Below are 20,788 nucleotides of genomic sequence, written 5' to 3'. Positions count from 1 at the left end.
ACAGCGCAAATTCAGTTTAAAAAAAAAAAAATGAAAAAAGGGCTGCAGAAGAAGGCTTGTGTTTTCTTTCCCTGAAAATGAAATATAAAAAGGGGTTATAGTGCCAAAATCACCATCTTTCCAGCTTTCAGGATCAGGCAGATTTGAATCAGAAAACCCAATTTTCAACACAATTTTGGCATTTTACTGGGACATACCCCATTTTTACTATTTTGTGTGCATTCAGCCTCCTTCCAGTTAGTGACAGAAATAGGTGTGAAACCAATGCTGGATCCCAGAAAGCTAAACATTTCCGTTAGGTAGACCATATTCAGAATTCAGCAAGGGGTAATTTGTGTAGATCCTACAAGGGTTTCCTACAGAAAATAACAGCTGAAATAAAAAACAATTGAAATTGAGGTGAAAGAAACAGCCATTTTTCTCCACGTTTTACTCTGTAACTTTTTCCTGCGATGTCAGAGTTTTGAAAGCAATATACCGTTACAACTGCTGGACTCTTCTGATTGCGGGTATATATAGGGCTTGTAGGTTCATCAAGAACCCTAGAGACAATAAATGAGCTCCACCTTGCAATGGGTTTTCATTCTATACCGGGTGTACAGCAATTCATTTGGTGAAATATAAAGAGTGAAAAATAAGTATCAAGAAAACCTTTGTATTTCCAAAATGGGCACAAGATAAGGTGTTGAGAAGCAGTGGTTACTTGCATATCTCTGAATTCCAGGGTGCCCATACTACCATGTGAATTATAGGGCATTTCTCAAATAGATGTCTTTTTTACACACTGTCTTACATTTGGAAGGAAAAAATGTAGAGAAAGACAAGGGGCAATAACACTTGTTTTGCAATTTTATGTTGCCCTAAGTCTCCCGATGAAAATGGTATCTCACTTGCATGGGTAGGCCTAATGCTCGGCGACAGGAAACGCAACGTGGACACATAAAATTTTTACATTGAAATCTGACGTGTTTTTTGGCGTCTAGCTCAGCCGGCACCTAGGGGAACCTACCAAACCCCAACATTTTTTAAAACTACACACCTTGGGGCCACGGCAGGAAATGCCCCAAAACACAACGTTAACACATCACATTTTCTCAAAGAAAACAGAGCTGTTTTTTGCAAAGTACATAGCTGTGGATTTTGGCCTTTAGCTCAGCCGGCACCTAGGGAAATCTACCAAACCTGTTGATTTTTTAAAACTAGACACCTAGGGGAATCCAAGATGGGGTGACTTGTGGGGCTCTCACCAGGTTCTGTTACCCAGAATCCTTTGCAAACCTCAAAATTTGGCCAAGAAAACACTATTTCCTCACGTTTCGGTGACAGAATGTGAGAGGAGCCACACATTTCCCGATAAAAATGGTACCTCACTTGTGTGGGTAGGCCTAGTGCCCGCAAAAGGAAATGCCCCAAAACACTATCTGGACACATCAAAATGATCAAATACAAAATTACCTGTTTTTGCAGGGGGTGAACTGCGTTTTTGGTCCTGGGCTCGGCAGCCATCTAGGGAAACCTACCAAACCCAGACATTTCTGAAAACTAGACACCTAAGGGAGTCCAGGGAGGTGTGACTTGCGTGGATCCCCTAATGTTTTCTTACTCAGAATCCTCAACAAACCTCAAATTTAACTAAATAATCACTTTTTTCCCATATTTCTGTGTGGGATCACTGCACCTGAACAAATATCCTACCACCCAACGTTCCCCTCAGTCTCCCGGTAAAAATTATACCTCACTTTTGTAGGTGGGCCAAGTGCCCGTGACAGAGAAGAGCCAAAAACATGTCAAATTTGAAGGGGAACCAAAGCAGGTCCAAAAGGGCAGTTTGAAAAAATAAATTTTTAGGATGACAAGTGCAGCAGACTTTTTATCAGTATAGATGAGACAATGCTCGGTGGTAGGAATTTTGTGGATTTCTGCAGATTCCGGAAGGTTCCATCACAAAAATGAGGGAAAAATGTGTGATTTCCAGCAAAGTTGGAGGTTTGCAGGGCATTGTGAGTAAGAAGATGGCGCGGGGTACATGTGAAGCACACAACCCTGGAATCACCCAGATGTTTAGTTTTCAGATGTGTCTATGTCTTGTGGATTTCTCTACATGGCACTGTCCTAAAGTCCAAAAAGTGCAGCCCTCATCATTCCAGGTGGGACGATTTTGAGAGTTAGCCAAGCTCTCATGGTCCAAATGTAAAACCAAAACACAAAATACTCAAATGTCCTCTTGCCTGCCGTGTGATAAGATGTTTTAGTGTGCGGGGGCAGAGCTGAAAGACTGTTACCCCCTTCAGTTGGGGTGGGGGCAGAACCAGGCCCATACAGGTTAGTAGCCACCACCCCACTCCTTTTCTTTTTTTTAAATTCCCTGGCATCTAGTAGACTTTCTGCACCCCAGGGGTGTGGATCGGGGGTAATTGCCCCATCTGCCCACTGGTGTGCAGAACAACTTTGGCCCCATTAATTTGGGGTGAGGGTATGGCCATACCCCCACCCTCTTATTTTGAAAAAACATTATTCCCTGGTCTCTGGTGGTCTTTCTGCCCCCCCTTGGGGGCAGATAGGCCTTCCAAAAATAGGCCAATATGGCACTTCATGGGGAGCGACCCTTGCCCAAGGGAGTGCCGCCCCAAATAAAACACACACATACACGCTCACCGAATCCCTGTTGCCTAAGTGGTTTCTGACCCCTTTCTGACCCCCCTGGGGTAGATCGGCCTACTAGAAAGAGGGGCAGAAATGGCCTGAAATAAATTCCCCCCCCAGGGAGCGACCCTTGCCTAAGGGGTCACTCCCCTTGCGTGAAATTGGTGGGAAAAAAAATGGCAGAAATGGCCTAAAGTTAATTTGCTTCCCAGGGGAACAACCCTTGCCTAAAGGGTCGCTCCCCTTGTGTGAAACTGATGCAAAAAATTAAAAATCCCTGGTGTCTAGTGGTTTCTGCCTCCCTTAGGGGCAGATTGGCCTAACAAAATTAGGCTGAAATGCCCCCAAGGGGGACAGAAATGGCCTAAATACAATTTGCCCCCCAGGGGAGTGACCCTTGCCAAAGGGGTCACCCCCCATACATAAAAACATAAAGTAAATAAAATAATATATATCCCTGGTGTCTAGAGGTTTCTGCCCCCCCGGGGGCAGATCCCCCTGATTATATTAGGCCGATTTGCCCCCAGGAGGGGCAGAAATGGCCTAAAACCAATTTGGCCACCGAGGTAGCGACCCTTGCCTATGGGTCCGCTTCCCACATATAAAAAAATAAATAAAAAATAAACAAGGGGGGCAGAAATGGCCTAAAAATAATGTAGCCCCTTGGGGAGCGGCCCTTGCCCAAGGGCCCGCTTCTCTTATGAGTAAGTGTCAAAAAAAAAAAAACCTGGTGTCTAGTGGGCATTTCAGCAGAAATGCTTGCAGAGACATGAAAGAAAAGGCCTTTCCTTTCCTTTCATGCCTCTGCCTGCCCCCTCATCCCGCTGGAATCAGGTTTCCAGTGCGATCGTGTGCTGACGTCATCAGACATCACTGGGGGGGTGGGGGATGCAGGGGTGGGGGCCCAGGGCACAGCTGGAATCGATTCCCCTTCCAGCCCTGCCCTGGGGGTGTGGAGGGAGGCCCTCGGGGAGGAGTGCCAGCGCTTCCTCCGAGGGCCTATACTAGGACGTAGTAGTTAAGTCTATGGTGCCTCAGCAACGCGCCACCGGACGTAACCACTGCGTCCTTGGCGGGGAAGGGGTGAAGGAGAAAATTCTTGTTTGATAGCAGAGATACAGCTGCAAGGAATTCCAGACCTTGGCAGTTATAACCACTATTGAGAAGCCCACTTTTTGAATCTTAGATTTCTAACCATTGATATATACTTAGACCTAAGATCCCATTATGGTTTGTGGCAGGAAAATGTAGATGCCATGTAGGTTTCCTAGCTGATGTTGTAAACATGTTTATGACAGAGACACAGAACATAGAAATAACATCTCTTATTTACTGGCAGCCAATGAAAATTTGGTAGGGGTGCAGTCTCATAAGTCTAGTGGCTGTATTTTGCATTAGCTGCAATTTCTGAAAATGATATTTAGGAAGCAAAACTAGGAAATTATTAAAATAGCCCCCTTTGGGAAAAAATGAGTGCTTGCAATAAATCCGTCCTAGATGTTGGTGGTATTAAAGGAATAATCTTCCTGAATAAACAAGAGTCATAAACCAGCAGTGCAGAGACATTGGTCATGTTCTCTAAAAAGCAGGTTATTACCAGTCCTTACTACTAGATTACAAGCACGGGACAAGGGAAAGGACAAAGTTCCTGAAGTTTCCCACCATCATCAGTGGTCCATAATATATCTCGTCAAAAACTATGGTTTCAGTCTTGTCACAATTAAGGGATGGAGCGATTTGGTACATCCATCTCACAACTTCCTGGAGATAATTTCTTATGTTACAAGGAGCCTCAGTTGTGTCACTATCCAGTCTAATAATTAGCTGTGTATCATCTGCATAAGTATGAAAGGAAATATTAATTGATTAGGGCAAGAGGAGCAATGTATGTGTTAAACAAGGTGGGGCTCAACATGGAGCCCTGGGGAAAATCTGTAATTAGCAAATTCTGCCACTTGAGTCCATTTCTGCTACAAAGATAAACAACACTCATAGAGTTTTCTTGTGATACCAGATTCAGTTAGACATATAAAAAAAAATTGAGTTGAAAAGGGTGCCAAAGGCCACTGATAGACCTAATAATTTCTGGGTGCCACTTCACTCTCATCCCTACCATATCTTATGCTGTCTACTACTTTGACAAGGACCGTTTTTGTTCATAAACCTTTGTGCAAACCAGATTATGCCTTAGATAAGAGTCAATTAGTTTCTGAAAAGTTAGTTAGCTGATTACCTTCCAGGGTCTCCATCAATTTGTTGAAGAGAGAGACGTGAGATCTGGGGTGGTAGCTAAACAATGTTTTATGGTCTAGCAAGGGTTTCTTTAATAAATAATAGAAATGGTTGATTTCCAATTCTTAGGTACCTTCTGAAATTCAGGAAAAAGTTACACAGTTTTGTCATCAAATGATTTGTGCCCTCTAAAGCCTTCTGGAGATAATAACCTTATGAAGCCTTCTTTATTTGTTGAACAAACCATAGGGCACAAAATCAGATTTTTTTCGATGGTTGAGGGAGCAAAAAAAGGCTTCACTAGTGGACAGAGTGCATAAGAAGTACAATCAGAGACTTGGGGGAATTTCTACACCAGATGTATGATTCTATCTTGAAAAAAATGTTTGGTAGCCTGACCCACATCTCATGTGATGGCTGATTACATTGTCCACTGTCACGGTGCTTTTATAGAGCTTGTAAACCTCTGTGAACTTTCAAACAAGAGATCCTATTATGGGTGTGCTCAGCTTTAGTAACTTTGAATAATGTATGTATGATTTACATTTATAAAGAGATTTAAATATTTTAGTATTTTGCAATCATTCTTCATGGATTTTAACTCTGAATTGAACCAGAGAGCATGTGGGAGACTTCTTTTAGTTGCTCTTTTCAAAGAGGAATGATGGTATTGAGTGAAGTAGAGACCCACCTTTGAATTTAGTGTCAAATTGTTGATGTTTAAGTTAGGGCGATAGGTATCTAAAATAGAGACCAATTTTTCTGAGTTGTGTGGTCCAAAGCAAACATAACTACTTGTTAGATGGAATTAGAACCATTAGTACCATAAATAACAAAAAATAAGAGTTGATGATCAGTCCAAGTTAACTGACTGGTCCTGTAAAAAATAATGAAGAAAGAAGAGCTAATTATTAGGTCCAAAGAATGACCGGACGGATGAGTGCGGTCAGTAAAAAGGCTCTCTAAATTCATAGCTTCCCTAAAGTGCTGAAAGTGGTGTTCTTCTTTTTCCAAGTTATTATCCATTTGAATATTAAATATAGTATTGTCAGTCTAGTGTTGAAAACAAGCATCGAACCAATCAGAAGTTGCTTTTCCATGTTAGCCATATTTTAACTGTTTATAACCTCATTTATTTACACAATTACTGCTACCTGTTTGGAGGTGCACCAACCTTAGTGATGGATAGCCAAATTACTTTTATTTGGTTATTAGGTGATAGTTAGATTATTAGATGCAGTTGTAAGCAGAAAGAGTGGTATGGACTTATCTTAAGGCTTTGCAAATGTAGGCATTACTTGGGTGGAGATTAGAGGTGTGAAGTGGAGTGTTCAAACCTATGTGTAATTGTCAGCACTGTGGTGGAAAGAGTCTATGTCACTATAATTACTATATTACTATTGTCATGAAAGACACTTTAAGACTAATCATGTTACTTTTACCCTAAGCCCAGACATAGAAATGGGTATGGATCACCAAGAATTGTCCATAACTTGAGGAAGCATGTAACAAATATTACCAAGAATTTCAACAAAGTTTGACTTGTCAACACTCCATAGGAAAGGTGGTTATAACCTCAGTGATACTGGAAACTATATGTACATCTCCAAAATTCATAGCTGCACGAGTCACCTCATTTTATAATGCCTCTATAACACACTTTTAACCAAAAGGCTCCCTTCAGAGTCATCCCCAGCAAAGAAGCACACCTGCAAATTTTAAAACTATCCCTTTGCTCTTTTAAAAAAAAAAGAAATCCGACTCATGTGGCACAGCTGATTTATGAGTAATATTCCAATCAGAAATTTATGGCCCATTTTCAGCCCACTGCTCGACCTGACTCACCAGTCAAGACTCAGGGGTCAGAGTTTTAAAGATTTAAACTTTTTTCCTAGCTTAATATTTTGTTGTTGCTTCACTTTCCTTAGCTTTGTTGCACTGATTTATGACCTTGCAGTATGTGTTTACAATAATTTGGGTTTTGGCACTCCCTCAAATCAGGGGTAACTTGTGAGTTTCAAGGATGTTCAATGGAAACTTTTAGCATGTGAACTGGTCTTGTTTACAGTGGAGCCATCTTAAACGAATTGATGAAGGATTAGGCAGGTATATGCCCTTGCTAATATTTTGAACTATATTGCTCTTTATGGTGGATGGTCAAATATATAAGATATTAGAATAATTTGCCAATAAGGATACATTTTAAAATTGTATTACAATAACTCAAAAGTCAAGTCCAACTTCTGAGTCACAATTTTTAGGAATTAATACAAATTGAGATTATTCCTCAATCACCTGTTACACAATTAAGCCAATTAATGAAAATAGCTTATAGTCCTAGGATTATGGCATTCAGGCACTAAGGGTTGATCTTACCTACATGTGAGCATGTGGTGGCATGTCCCAAGTCCTACGTTCAGGTTTTGATAACAGCAATGCAAGCAAATGACCACAGCCACCAGCAGTAATTTCCTTTTTTTTTTTTTTACAGCGGTTCTCTTTTTTCTTTTAGTATCTTTTTAACATTTCATTCTTTCATTCTTTTTACCAAGTTGAATGTCAAGTTGTTTTTGGTGTTAATTTAAATCCCCCCCCTTAACATTTGACTTGCATAGTTGTTTTTACAATTTGCTTTTTTACATAGTGCCTACACCCACACTTCACTTGCCGGTCGGAAAACAAAATGGTTCTTTTGAGAGCCACCACAAATGCCTTGAGGAGCTAGATACCTAATAAAAAGCACTTACGTGTACTCTTTATAATACTTGATGTACCTGTTTTAATGTTTTTTGAATAATGGTTGTTCCTAATTATGGAATTTGACTTTACAAAAATCTGTTGTTATGTATTGATATAATACATTGTAAATAAGTTTAAAAGTATGCAGACAATTTGGTGAGTGTTTAATTCTTAATCCCTTAACTTTTGAGGCTTTCCACTCCTAGTGATGAGCCAGTAAGTCAAAAACTTGTAGTCAGTTTTATATCATAAAATTATAAAAGCACAGTACAGATATAATCTAATTTCATAAACAGTGCTGAGCCCTTCTATTGATATCTGGGGACTTCACACTTAAGTCTTCATAACTTGTTTCCACATAAAATATCTGCCCAAAATTCTCTGATGGAAACAGAGAAACTAGCTAAACTATCTCCCCCCTATCCCTGACTGTGGCCCGGGGTGATTGTAGGGGAGTATTGGTAAATCTGCAACTATGTGGGACACCCTCTGCCTCGCAGTTATTGGAGCCCTCAAATGCCTGAGTGTGGCCCTGGATGCTTATGTTGGTAGGTAGAGTGTGTAACTAAACCTGGAGATGTGTTGTATACACTCCACCTCACTCTACTTTTACTAACTTTGAAGCATTTCCCAAAATCCCTGATTGCATCTCTGAAATCTGATACGAGTGAGTGGGACATATGCATGAACCTGAAGCTGAATTGGGCAACCTCAGCCTCACTGTACTTTTGTTGTCCTTGGAGTACCCAATCAAACTCCTAATTATGGCTCTGAGAGCTGAAATGGGTGAGTGGGGGTGAGTGTTTTAACCTGTAAAGATGTGGGATCCTCTCTACCTTACTACACTTTAGCTGCTACTGTGGTGCAGGGGTATATGTAAACCTGGAACTGCATTGGACACCCCTGGCTCACTCTACTTTTGCTGCCATTGGAGCACTCCTCCAAATCAGTGACTCTGAGGGCTGATATGAGTGAGTAGGATTGCATGTGTAAACCTGTTACTACATGGAACACTCTATGCCTCATTGTAATTTGCCTACTATTGGAATCCCCATTTCAAGAACATGGCCATGGATGCTTGCGTGGGTAAGTGGAAAATGTGAGTAAAACTACCTCTACTCCAGTCTAATTTTGCAGTTCAAATCAGTGATTGTGAGTCTGGAGGCTTATGTTGGAGTGGGGAGTGTGAATCAACCTGGACCTGGTTTGGATACCCTCTGCTTCACTTTACTGTTTCTGCCATTGGAGCACTCCCCCAAATCCCTTATTGTGGCCCTCAGGGCTGGTGTGGGGGAGCAGAGTATGTACATAAACCTGTCCCTGCATGCTGATGGCGAAGTTCTCAAATATCTTAGTTTGACTCTCAGTTCTTATGTGGGTAAGTGTGGGGCAGCATCAAGTTGGACTTGCATTGGACTCATTTTGCCTTACTGTACTTTTGCTTCCATTGGAGGGTTCCCACAAAGCCATTATTGTGGGCCTGAGTAATGATGTAGATGAGTGGGGTGTAGGAAAACCTCTGCATCATTGTACTTTTGCTGTCTTTACAGCTCTCTCCTTAATCCATCATTGCAGTCATGTGCCCTGATGTGGGTGAGAGGGAGGTGTGTGTAAACCTGGACCCGTGTAAGACACCCTCTGCCACAATCTATATTTGCTGCCACTGAAGCACTCAAATCCCTGAGTGTAGCCTTGGCTTCCTCTCTGGGTGATGGGGCATGTGCGTAGGCCTGTATGCAACACCGTCTGCCTTACTGTGGTTTCCCTGCACCCTGAAAGATCAGACCTCTGAGTGTGACTCTGGGTCCTTTCCCTGGCTTTAATTTACTACTTTTCAAATTTCATGCAGGATAATTGAACAGCAACAAAGCTAATAGAGACTGCAACTTTATTTGCCCTCTAATTTATCTCTGCCCCCTTACATATTAGCTCAAAATTCAGCCCGGCAAAATTTAAATTATGCCAGAGCAATCAGAGTAATTTTAGTGATTATGCATTACACTTTGACATGGTATTACCAATAATAAAGAGGTTAGTCCTGCTTGCATAATTAAGAGTAATTTGGGGGAATAATATTCTACCACAAAAACATATTTATTGAGTGCAAGCAGCACCTTTCAGTCACTATTTCTGTTCTGTTGAATTAGTGCAAAATGTATTTGTTAGACTTTTCATCCTTGGCGTGGTCTCCCTTAACTTTTTGCCTCTGTTCCCCAGGTTGTTGATGGGTGCTGGACTCTGATTTTATTGTTTTTGTTACTCTGGGCACTTTACCACTGCTAACCAGTGCTAAAGTGCAAGTGCTCCTGTTTAAAATGTGTACGTAATTGATTCTCCATGATTGGCATATTTGTTTTACTGTTAAGTCCCTAGTAAAGTGCACTAGAGGTGCCCAGGGCCTGTAAATCAAATGTTACTAGTGGGCCTGCAGCACTGGTTGTGCCACCCACATAAGTAGCTCTGTAATCATGTCTCAGACCTGCCACTGCAGTGTCTGTGTGTGCAGTTTTAACTGTAAATTCGTCTTGGCAAGTGTACCCACTTTCCAGGCCTAAACCTTCCCTTTTCTTGCATGTAAGACACCCCTAAGGTAGGCCCTAGGTAGCCCCAAGGGCAGGGTGCAGTGTATGGATAAGGTAGGACATATAGTAATGTGGTTTATATGTCCTGACAGTGAAATACTGCCAACTTCGTTTTTCACTGTTGCAAGGCCTGTCTCTCTCATAGGATAACATGGGGGCTACCTTTAAATATGATTAAAGTGTAGATTCCCCTAGAGAGTAGATGGACATGTGGAGTTTGGGGTCCCTGAACTCACAATTTAAAAATACATCTTTTAGTAAAGTTGATTTTAAGATTGTGCGTTTGAAAATGCCACTTTTAGAAAGTGAGCATTTTCTTGCTTAAACCATTCTGTGACTCTGCCGTGTTTGTGGATTCCCTGTCTGGGTCAGTTTGACAGTTGGGTTGTTTTTCACCTCACACCAGACAGTGACACAAAGGGGGCTGGGGTGTAACCTGCATTTCCTGATTAGCCATCTCTGCTAGGAGGGAGGGGTGGAGTGGTCACTCTCATCTGAAAGGACTGTGCCTGTCTCTGACAATGCCGGCTCCAACCCCCTGCTGTGTGTCTGATGACTTGCCTGGGCAAGGCAGGGTTTCACAAGTAGGTGTGAGTCCCCTTTGAAGAAAGGTGACTTCAAAGACTAAAATGGGTATAAGAAGGGCTCCCAAATCTGCAGACTTTAGAAACACTTCTGGAACCAAGAGGAACCTCTGCCTGGAGAAGAGCTGATAGCTGAGGAAGAAGTGCTGCCCTGCCTGTGACTGTGCTTTGTGGAGCTTTCCTGCAGTGCTGCTTCTGCCAGAGTAAGAGGGCAAAGACTGGACTTTGTGTGCCTTCCATCTTGTGAAGAAATCTCCAAGGGCTTGAGTTAGAGCTTGCCTCCTGTTGTTTGAAGTCTCAGGGACAGCAAAGACTTCTCTCTGCCAGCACCTGGAGTCTCTGGAGAGACTCCTGCTCTGACAAGTGGTGCCCTATCCAGTCCCTGGGCCCATGAAAGGAAAGCTGGTGGAAATCCAAGGAAATCGACTTCGGACGACTCCGGACCGACGCCGCTGCTGAATCCGGTAACGCCGTCTGCACCTGGAACGCGACGCTCTTCGCAGGCCCGACGCCGCAGCAGCTCCACTGAAGTCCGCGACTCCGTGGAAGTCGCCGCACCACGTCGTGACCGACGCCACTCGAAGTGCATGGATTCAACGTTTCTCACAGACGCCGCGATCCCCGACTTCGCGCATCGGCTTGTTTTCACTCTTCACCAAAGGTACTGTACTTGGGGGTCTACACGACTCCGTGTCTGGCGCCGCTGGTGTCGGCTTGTTGGGAACGACTCTGTCACGATGCTGTGTTAACATCTCATCGAAGCATTTTTGTTTCTAAGCGCTATTTTTGAGTTTAATCTTTAAAAATTCAGAACTTGACTTGTGTATGTTGGATATTTGTCGTTTTGGTCTTGTTTTGTTTAGATAAATATTTCCTATTTGTCTAAACTGGTATTGTGTCATTTTGTAGTGTTTTCATTAAGTTACTGTGTGTGTTGGTACAAATACTTTACACCTAGCACTCTGAAGTTAAGCCTACTGCTCTGCCAAGCTACCAAGGGGGTAAGCAGGGGTTAGCTGAGGGTGATTCTCTTTTACCCTGACTAGAGTGAGGGTCCTTGCTTGAACAGGGGGTAACCTGACTGTCAACCAAAGACCCCATTTCTAACAGTATTCTTATATTCTTGTGCTCATTTTGGAGCCTGGGCATTTTTTTCTAAGAAACAGTGCTAAACACAGAATTACTCTTCTCAGGTAATTATGCCTAATTTTAGGAATGAATAGGTCATTATGTGTGATTATTCTACACTGAATTACTCAACCCCTGCTCAAAATGTGACTTAACCAACAGTAAGTGAAACCTGCTAACGTCTGCCAAATTTGTTGTGGATTTTTCAAAGAATGCCACAATTATTAGCCAATGAACTCTTTTTTACACATTCCCTTTCGTGGGCCACCATGAAATTGAGAAAACCAAGAGTAGGCTAACTTGCTCTGCAACAATTTGTGCAGAAACATAAGACAATGCCAACATTATTAGTAAATCAAGCATGTTTTGAACTCCTCTTCAAACTCCTCCCTACATCGGAATTGCATAAAACCTCAAATACCTACACTGAGAGTAACTTGTGAACTGCCTGTCACATTTAATGAAGATTCATCAAACAGTGCTGAAGTTATAAGCAATTGTATTGTCCTCCCTTTAACTCCCCCTCTTCAAACATTTGCGCACAATGTGACATGGCAATCAAAAAACAAACCTTTCAAGTTTCTGCCAAATTGTGTGCAGGTTCTTCAAACAGTGACACCTTGCACATTTGCTCCCCCCCCCATAACTTTGTCCCCCTGGTGGTCTTCATTAAATCAAGAATATTAAAAGAAGGTTAAATATACATAAGTGTCTGCCGAATTGCATGCAGATTCATGACACAGTACCAGAGTTATTAGTACATCAAAATATTTTTGATCCATTCCCCTTTATCCAACCCCCCACCCACCCCCATAAGATCTTCCTGAAACCTAATAAACCTTCAATGGGCATCACTTGCTGACTACTTGACAAATTTGACAGATTGATCAAACAGTGCCCACGTTATAAGCGGATGTATATTGGATTGACCTCTCCTTTAACTATGCTTCCCCTTTATGGATTAACACAACCTAACATACCAATAGATATACCAATAAAAACCTAATTCTCCCTAGAGTCTGATTCATAAAACAGTACCAATTTTATTAGTAAATGAACACTGTTTTGCCCCACCCTTTTACTCTGCAACTACTGCTTTGTATATGCCAAATTCAAATGGCAACAACGTTATAGGCAAAATTACAAGTGATGTCACATCTGACAAAAGTGAAAACCTTTCAAGCTCATGGGACAGGGCTCTCCATCGAGTAGCTTAGAAGCTACTGGTAGCCCTCCAGCACCCTCAAAGTAGCTCTCAGAGGTAAAGCCAAACTTAGTGATATTTAAACTTTTTGGTGCAAAACTGAGCTAACGCAGTTTTGCACCAAAAAGTTTACCGCTAGCTTACACCATTTCTGGGCGCAAGGCAGGAGCCATATTTAAGGAATGGCGCAAGCCGGTGCTAAGCTTGCGCTAGCATCAACACAAATGTGTGTTAGCCAGGTTGGGTGGAGGTATGGAAATAGGAGGTTGTGCCTCAAAAAAGGACATTAGGCTGGTTAGCGGTAAGAAAAATGCAGCTAACCAGCCTTGCATCATTTCCAGGCTCACAACCATCCTAAACCATAACTTCTGTCTTAGAAAAGACAGAAGTCATTCCCACCACCCCAATGGCCAGCACAGGGTACCAGTGTCCTTTGGGGATGGCCATTGTACCCAGTGCCATGCAGGGGTGCGAGGGCCCCTTGTTGGGCCCCCAATGGCACTTAAAAAAAATAATAATAATACTTACCTATACTTGCCTTACTTATCTGGCGTGGGGTCCCCCATCCTCTGGTGTCCCTCTGGTGTAAGTGGGGGTGTTCCTGGGGCTTGGGGTGGGCACCTGTGAACCCATTCCATTGCGTTTAACCATGAAAATGGGTCCACAGGTCCCCTAACGCCTGGTCTGACCCAGGTGTTAAATGATGGTGCTAAGCAAGCTTAATGCCATAATTTGGGTCTGCCTCCCACCTGTGCGTCATTTTAACACAGGGGGATAAATATGGTGCTATGGAGATAGTGTCATTTTTGGGATGGGAAGGCCTACCTTACATCTCAGTGACGCAAGGTTGGTTCATGCATCCAAAAAATGGTGCAAACTCCAATATTTTGACACTAGAGGTGTCTAGCATCAAAATATAAATGTGAAGTTAAGTTTGCACCAAATTTGTGTTAAAAAATGATGTAAATTCAGCACAAACTGGTATAAATAGTCCCTTTAATGTCTATGGATACTAAAGAAGGCAGCACTGCTCCTTTCAAGGCCTCCACAGTGTCAGCCAGCCAAATCAATGACAAGGCATCATGATAGCACTGAGGTCTGAGAATCAACCATCAGAATCCACTCTAAATCTAACTAGGTCACACTGATATTGGCCATGGTATATCTCCTGCTCTATCAGTTGCACAAACATGGAAACTAAGGAACTAAGGAACATTGGGCTAGATGTATTAAAGCATGGGTAATCACAAACAGTTTCCCAGTGGACAAAACATTTGGTTTGTGATTCGTCCGAAGCCCGCATTAATGCCAGCAGTGTAGTTGGGCGGGGGAAGGGAGGACTGGGTGGCTGGTCTTGTGGGGGAGTGGTGCAATAATGTGGGTGTAGGGAAAGTAATGCATATACATCTATCGGCTGAATTGCACAATCTGAAATCAGAATATCTGGTATTAATCATGGCTAATCCACTTTACCAAATTGTGTAATGCTAGGTAAATTGTTTTATTTCACTTTCCCTCCTTTTACTTCATCATCACATATAAGAGGGCCTTGAAATACATGATTTCAGGGTATGTGCTATTCAAAATCTCCTATTTTTTCGTGTTTGTTTTAATAAACTATAATGTTGTTCATGTACAACAGGAACCCAGGCAACTCAAAGAGTGAACATAACAAATGACTTGCCGCTTAGTTTACTATTGGCATTGTTGTTGGGGAGCAGGGTTGAATGAATGTTTAAAAACTGTCACTTTAAAAAAAATACTTTTCAATGTACTGACATTATCTGATGTACTATGGTGAAATGGTTCTACATATTAATGACATACACTTCTTGAAATTTGAAGAGACTTTATTATATTTTGACATATTTGCTGAAAGATGTCTTTAAAAATAAAGGTGTTTCTAAATGTATGTAATGCAGGATAACCTAGTTACTTCCTTCGTTTACCTTCAATTAACCTTTCAATAAAAACTTTCTTGTTTATTTAAGATTGTTTTAATGTTACTACTGAGTATAGTAAACAGCAGTGCAGCGCTATTGTCGACTAGGGGGCCGCATGTAAAGTTCAGGAGGGCCACATGCGGGCCCCGGACCGCACTTTGAGTATCACTGTATTGAAAGGTTTTATTCATTTTGTGTCTATGGGAAAATGTGTTCATACATATGGCCCATTGTTTATCCTCTGGAACCAAAGAGCACTTTTTGTCAATACAGGCATAACTGAGGCAATGGTTCCTGTAAAGAGATATCAGCTTATACTAAGGTCATCATACCTAGCGGTAGGTATGAGAATTGAGTCATAGACTGATAAATACTGAAGGCCCCAATTCAACCACCGAAGTAGAAAGAATTATTATGACAGTTAAATGCAACATGCAAAGTGCTGTGAGACTCTTAACTGGTTGTTTGGAAGATAATGGGCTTATTCGATCCTTGCTTTAAAAACCCGCTTTGTGCTCGAAGCATAAATTCCTGGTACATACCACAGTTAGATCTTGTTGAATTTTGCTCCACTACTTGAAAGACTGCTACCTGTTATATAGCCACTCTGCAATTATTAAGCTTGTCTTGTGAAGAAATTTAGAGAACCCCGAATGATGTGACTTCATTGATGATTATCTGCATTTTTCAGTAATCATGGGTCCCATGTACAAAGGGCTTTCCAGCTTGCAACTCCCATGACTCGACAAAACAGAGGGTTTTCACAAGCTAAAACCCTTTTTTGAAATGTAATAAGCCAACTAATGATTTTGAAACGATTTTTTGAATTGTTAAATGGGTTACAAAACATAAAAAAATCAGTATTTGGAAGGGGTGTGTTAAGGACATCTTTTCCAAATACAGATTCCTCCTAGTATGTATTAATGTTTTGCCACTGAAATCCAGTCAATTTTTTTTACTATTTTACCACCACCTTAAAGTAGGTGTCAACCCATGCACAAATGGGAAAGTGTCCACAAGGGACCCTTTACCCTTGTTATTGTGTACAAGTGTCCAACGGCACCACTTCCTGCTCCTAAAAAATGTTTGTAAAGGTTTTCATTTTCTTTTTTTTCAACACATTCCAATTTCCTTTTAGGAATATGAGCTGCAATTAAAAAGGAGCTTCATTTAAAAGCAGTCTTAAACTTGACAGCCTGGTGACACCAGCAGGCCACCATGTCTGTGATTGTAGCCAATCACAGTAGGTTAGTATGTTGTGAATCAACCAATTAGTACACAGGCCAGTTCTCAAAATACAAATGCCTTCTGTAAAAGCTGGTCTGTAAATTGTGACTTATTTTACTAAATTCATTTTCAGTACACCAGGCCCCTTGGGTCTTAACCCTTTTGAATAGGGCAGGCTTCAGTTCTTTTAATATTCCAGCTGTGAGAGTTAGCAAAGGAATACCACCAGTTGGCATGACTATTTTAGTAACCATTTCACTTAACTGGAAATTTGAAGAAATTGGTTGATGTGATCTTGATATCCAGCAATTATAGTTAATATTTCCCTCTGGTGATCAAATTATGCTTTTTGATGTTTATAATAGAGACCCTACGCAGGAGGAATAATTATCTACACTCTATGCCCTTGATTCCAGTCTTCATAATATTGGTAATCGCATGAGTATCAGGAACAAGATAATTTACTTATAGTTGCTTTAATGTCTAACAAAGGCTGCTCACTAGCGACTGGAAAGGAATACCAAGTGCTGTGCTGCAATAGTTTGATGCTAAACCTTAGTGAACCCAAAAAGAACTGCATGCGATGTACTTGTAGTAAAAAAAGCCAGGGTGCAATGGTCTTCTTGCCGTATTATCGCCTCAGGCAAGACACGTAGGGCCAGATGGATAAAGCAGGTTTAGAGGTCGCAAACGACCAGTAAAAGGCTTCTTGCCATGTGGCAAAACTTTTTTGCGAGTCAGTAACCTATTACCAATTCACAAAATAAGGTTTGTGAGTCTCTATTATGAAGGAGCATGCCAAGGCCAATGGTATGTGGGATGTTTTGTGACCAGGACTGCGGCCACAAAACATTTGCAGTTGCCACCAACTTTAAGTTGGTTGTAACCCATTCCCATGGGAGGAAGGGTCACCAAGGGGCACCATTCCCTTTGTGATTGGGGGTGCAAGCATTTTTAAAGAGTCCCATAGACCACTGCCTACTCCTAAAAAATGAAAAGAAACCTTTTGGTTTCTCTTTTTGTAATGCATCTTGTTTTCCTTTAAGGAAAACTGACTGCATTACAAGAAAAAGATTGCTTTATTGATAAATCAGTCACAGACATGGAAGCCTGCAGACCCCAGCAGGCCACCATCTCTATGAGTGTGGTCATTCCCAAATTGGTTGCAAGTTGCGACCTGCCCCATGAATATTAATTAGACAGGTATCCTGCAAACCATTTGAGAATCGCAAACAGTATAAAACACACTGTACTAGGAAACAGTTTGTGATTTCCTAACAGCGAGTCACAAAAATTCACTATTTCGAAATTGCAAACCTACAGGTACATACATCTGGCATGTAGTTTTATAAGACTCAACATTTTTGTCACTGAGGCTGAATGGTACTCATATTTTTCATTCCTATAATCCGCTCTGGAGATGGCTGATAGTTCACTGATTTGTATTATTGAGACCAAGCATTTTTAGACCTTCACTATGAAGGAGATTATGGGCCTCATTATGACCCTGGCGGCTGGCGGTAAGCTGGCGGTAACACCGCCAACAGGCTGGCGGTGTTCCGCCAGCTATTATGACCCTGGCGCAATAGCAAGCACCGCTGCCCTGGGGATTATGAGTTCCCAACCACCAGCCTGGCATGGAAAGGCTGGCGGTAAGAGGGACTTGGGGTGCCCCTGGGGGCATAGCCCCATCGCACACTTCACTGAACGAATTTCGGGCAGTGAAATGCGTGACGGGTGCTACTGCACCCGCTGCACATCAGCATTGCCACAGGCTCTATTACGAGCCGGCAGCAATGTTGATGTGACTTTTCACTGTTACCATCTGCTGGCCCAGCAGAAAAGTCAAAATAGGGAGCCAGAAATACCAGCAGCACTGGCAGTATTCTGGCACCCGCAGCCTCGGCGGTCTTCTGTGAAGACCGCCGAGTTTATAATGAGGGCCTATGTCTGCTATAACTAAGGAAAAAAGAGCACAGCTCCGGGTCCCAATGGAATTCCAGCTGATTTATATAAACCAGACCCCATTTTGTGGGCTCCATATATCACTTTTTTGAGCAGTTGGAACTTAAATAGAACATCTTTTCCTGTTTCTTTGTTGGGATCAGAAATTGTCTATTTTCTTAAGAATGGCTTCAGATACAACCTAGCAAACTATAGATCCTTTAGCCACATAGACAATATTTAAAAAAACGGTATACAGTATCGTCTAGAGTTGAGAACTGGGTGGAGGGTAAAAAGGTGGCCCATTGTCTCCCATGCTTCCAGAAATAAATTTGCACAGTAAAGCTAATTTGGATGTATGATTGTTTTATCAAAATATGTTGTGCTAAGGAAATCCCTGCTTTGCCTGTTATTTGTTGATGTCTTCAATCGGGTACCCAGGCATCTCCTATTCCTATAATATTCCTTATTTGAGAAGGGTATCCTTCCTGGGAGTCCACAAATGTTGATCAGATTCCAGGGCATTTTAGTTAAGATCTATTTGTGCCCTGCTGGGGAATCCTCAAGACCATTTCATGTTAAAAAAAAGGTGCTTGGCAGGGTTGCTGCTGGTCCCCTACTGTAGAAATACCATTGATAAAGGTGGTGATGGGACAATCAGAGTGGGGGTGCAGCCATCAATGTTACACCATGGACATCGTAGGGATTGTGAAAGTCTAAGCCCCACCCAAAGAACAATTGTAGCAAATGAGCTACTGCCAGTTTTAAGTGTATGTTATGTAGCCGGTTGTGCATTTTGAAGCACAGTTTTACAAGTATATTAAAGTAGCATAGTACCGTAGTACATTGTCATTTACAGAAAACACGTTTTCCATTGAAATGGCCACTAAATGTTCACATACATGCAGCTTTACTGATAAAGCTGTATAGTGCACATAGGACAATATGTAGAAAACAGGTATTAGCAACTAATTTGCACTTCTCTACATACATGGCCTGATTATGAGTTCGGCGGACGGTTTACATCATCCACCAAAACTTCCAATGAGGAGGTTGCCGCTATACAGGCTGCCTCCCTGTCGGGCCCATTAAGAATTTCCCGCTAGGTCAGTGGGTGGAAACCTGAGTTTCCACCCCCTGGCATAGAGGGAAACAGCCTAAAGCATTGTCTCTGGCTCTTAATCGAGCCAGTGGCAATGCTGTAGGATGCAGGTTGCACTAGCAGGCTACAGACACAAAGGGCTAATGGAAGGAAAATACCAACTTTCTAAGGGTAAAGTGAGTAAAGGTGCCAACAAGGGAGTTTATTAACAAAAGAAATTGAGTTCTAAGATTATTCAGTGATTATTCTTGTCTTGAATTAGGAGAGTGGGTGATATTTACATTGTCACATGACAAATCTTCACCAGGTTCATATTATGTTGTAGAAAGCACAGTGTCAACGTACTCTGCAAAAATCTTTATGTTAAACCCCTTGATGTTCTATATGTTCAATTTGAATATAACATGCTAAAGCATATACACCTGTTTCTGTGAATTATTCAATATTTTACACTTTTTTCAAGTTGACTATTGAAATTCAGTTATGATGTCGCCCTCGGACATCCCTGAAAAATCTTAGTATGCAAATGTTTTTTGTTAAATAGCTCCATTGTTAGCACCTTTACTCACTTTACTACAGACACCCAAACTCACAAGGGAATACTGGGTTGTCCGCTTGTTTGTATTTGTAACTTTCTAAAATTGACATTTTCAAAATAGTAATGAAAAGACAGTGTTGCTACTAAAGAGGGTTTATCATTACATTTTCATAGGTACCAAACATGACATATCTACCTCTTCTCACTTAGAAATTACAGCTTAATAAATGTATTAAGAAATCCCCAATTTAACCCTATGGAAGGGGTAGTCCTCACAGAACTAAAACATCAATTTGGAAGCTTTTCCCCTACCAGCATATGTAGAACTTAAAATTACATGTCCCACATTTTAATTACACAGCACCCTGCTCTAGGGCCTTACTTAGGGGTGAATTATAGGTAATAAAAGGGGAGTTTAAGGCTTTTAATGCCAAGTCAACATGGCAGTGGAACACTACAATCAGGCTGCAATGACAAGCCTGGGATATGTTTTACGGGGCTACCTAAGTGGGTGACACAATAAGTGCTGTAGGCCGGTTGGTAGCATTTAATTTACAGGCCCTGGGTGTAGCATACACCACTTTACAAGGGAGGTACAATTAAATTAAGGGCCATATTTACAAGAAAGTATTTCTTGCGGCCTCTTGTGTCCCTTAACGCCACCATGGTAGAGCCATGTTTACAATACGGCGCACTATGGTGCATGTTAGTGGCAATAACGTATTTTTTTAACGCTATTGTAATGCTATAATGGATTTCTGTAAAAAAGACTATGCTAATCCTGTATAGTGTTAAGATGCCCTTTAAAATCAATGAGAGCCTTATTTTAACGCCTGCTTTAAGAAGGCTTTAAAAATGACGCTAGAAATTGTGCAATGGAATCTTGTGGATTCCATCTGACCATTTCTAGCGATCCTCTAAT

At 41.6% G+C, this 20,788-nt stretch overlaps 1 protein-coding gene across 1 annotated transcript in view; it reads right to left on the bottom strand.

Annotated features, from left to right (window-relative positions):
• Positions 1 to 20,788, bottom strand: part of LOC138260468 (uncharacterized) — a 118,027-nt gene that overhangs the window by 81,065 nt on the left and 16,174 nt on the right. The gene's annotated exons all lie outside the window — the stretch shown is intronic.

This window comes from Pleurodeles waltl, chromosome 1_1 (genome assembly GCF_031143425.1).
Source record: "Pleurodeles waltl isolate 20211129_DDA chromosome 1_1, aPleWal1.hap1.20221129, whole genome shotgun sequence".
In the NCBI taxonomy this organism is placed as follows: Eukaryota; Metazoa; Chordata; class Amphibia; order Caudata; family Salamandridae; genus Pleurodeles; species Pleurodeles waltl.
This window is presented reverse-complemented; position numbering and strand designations above follow the sequence as displayed.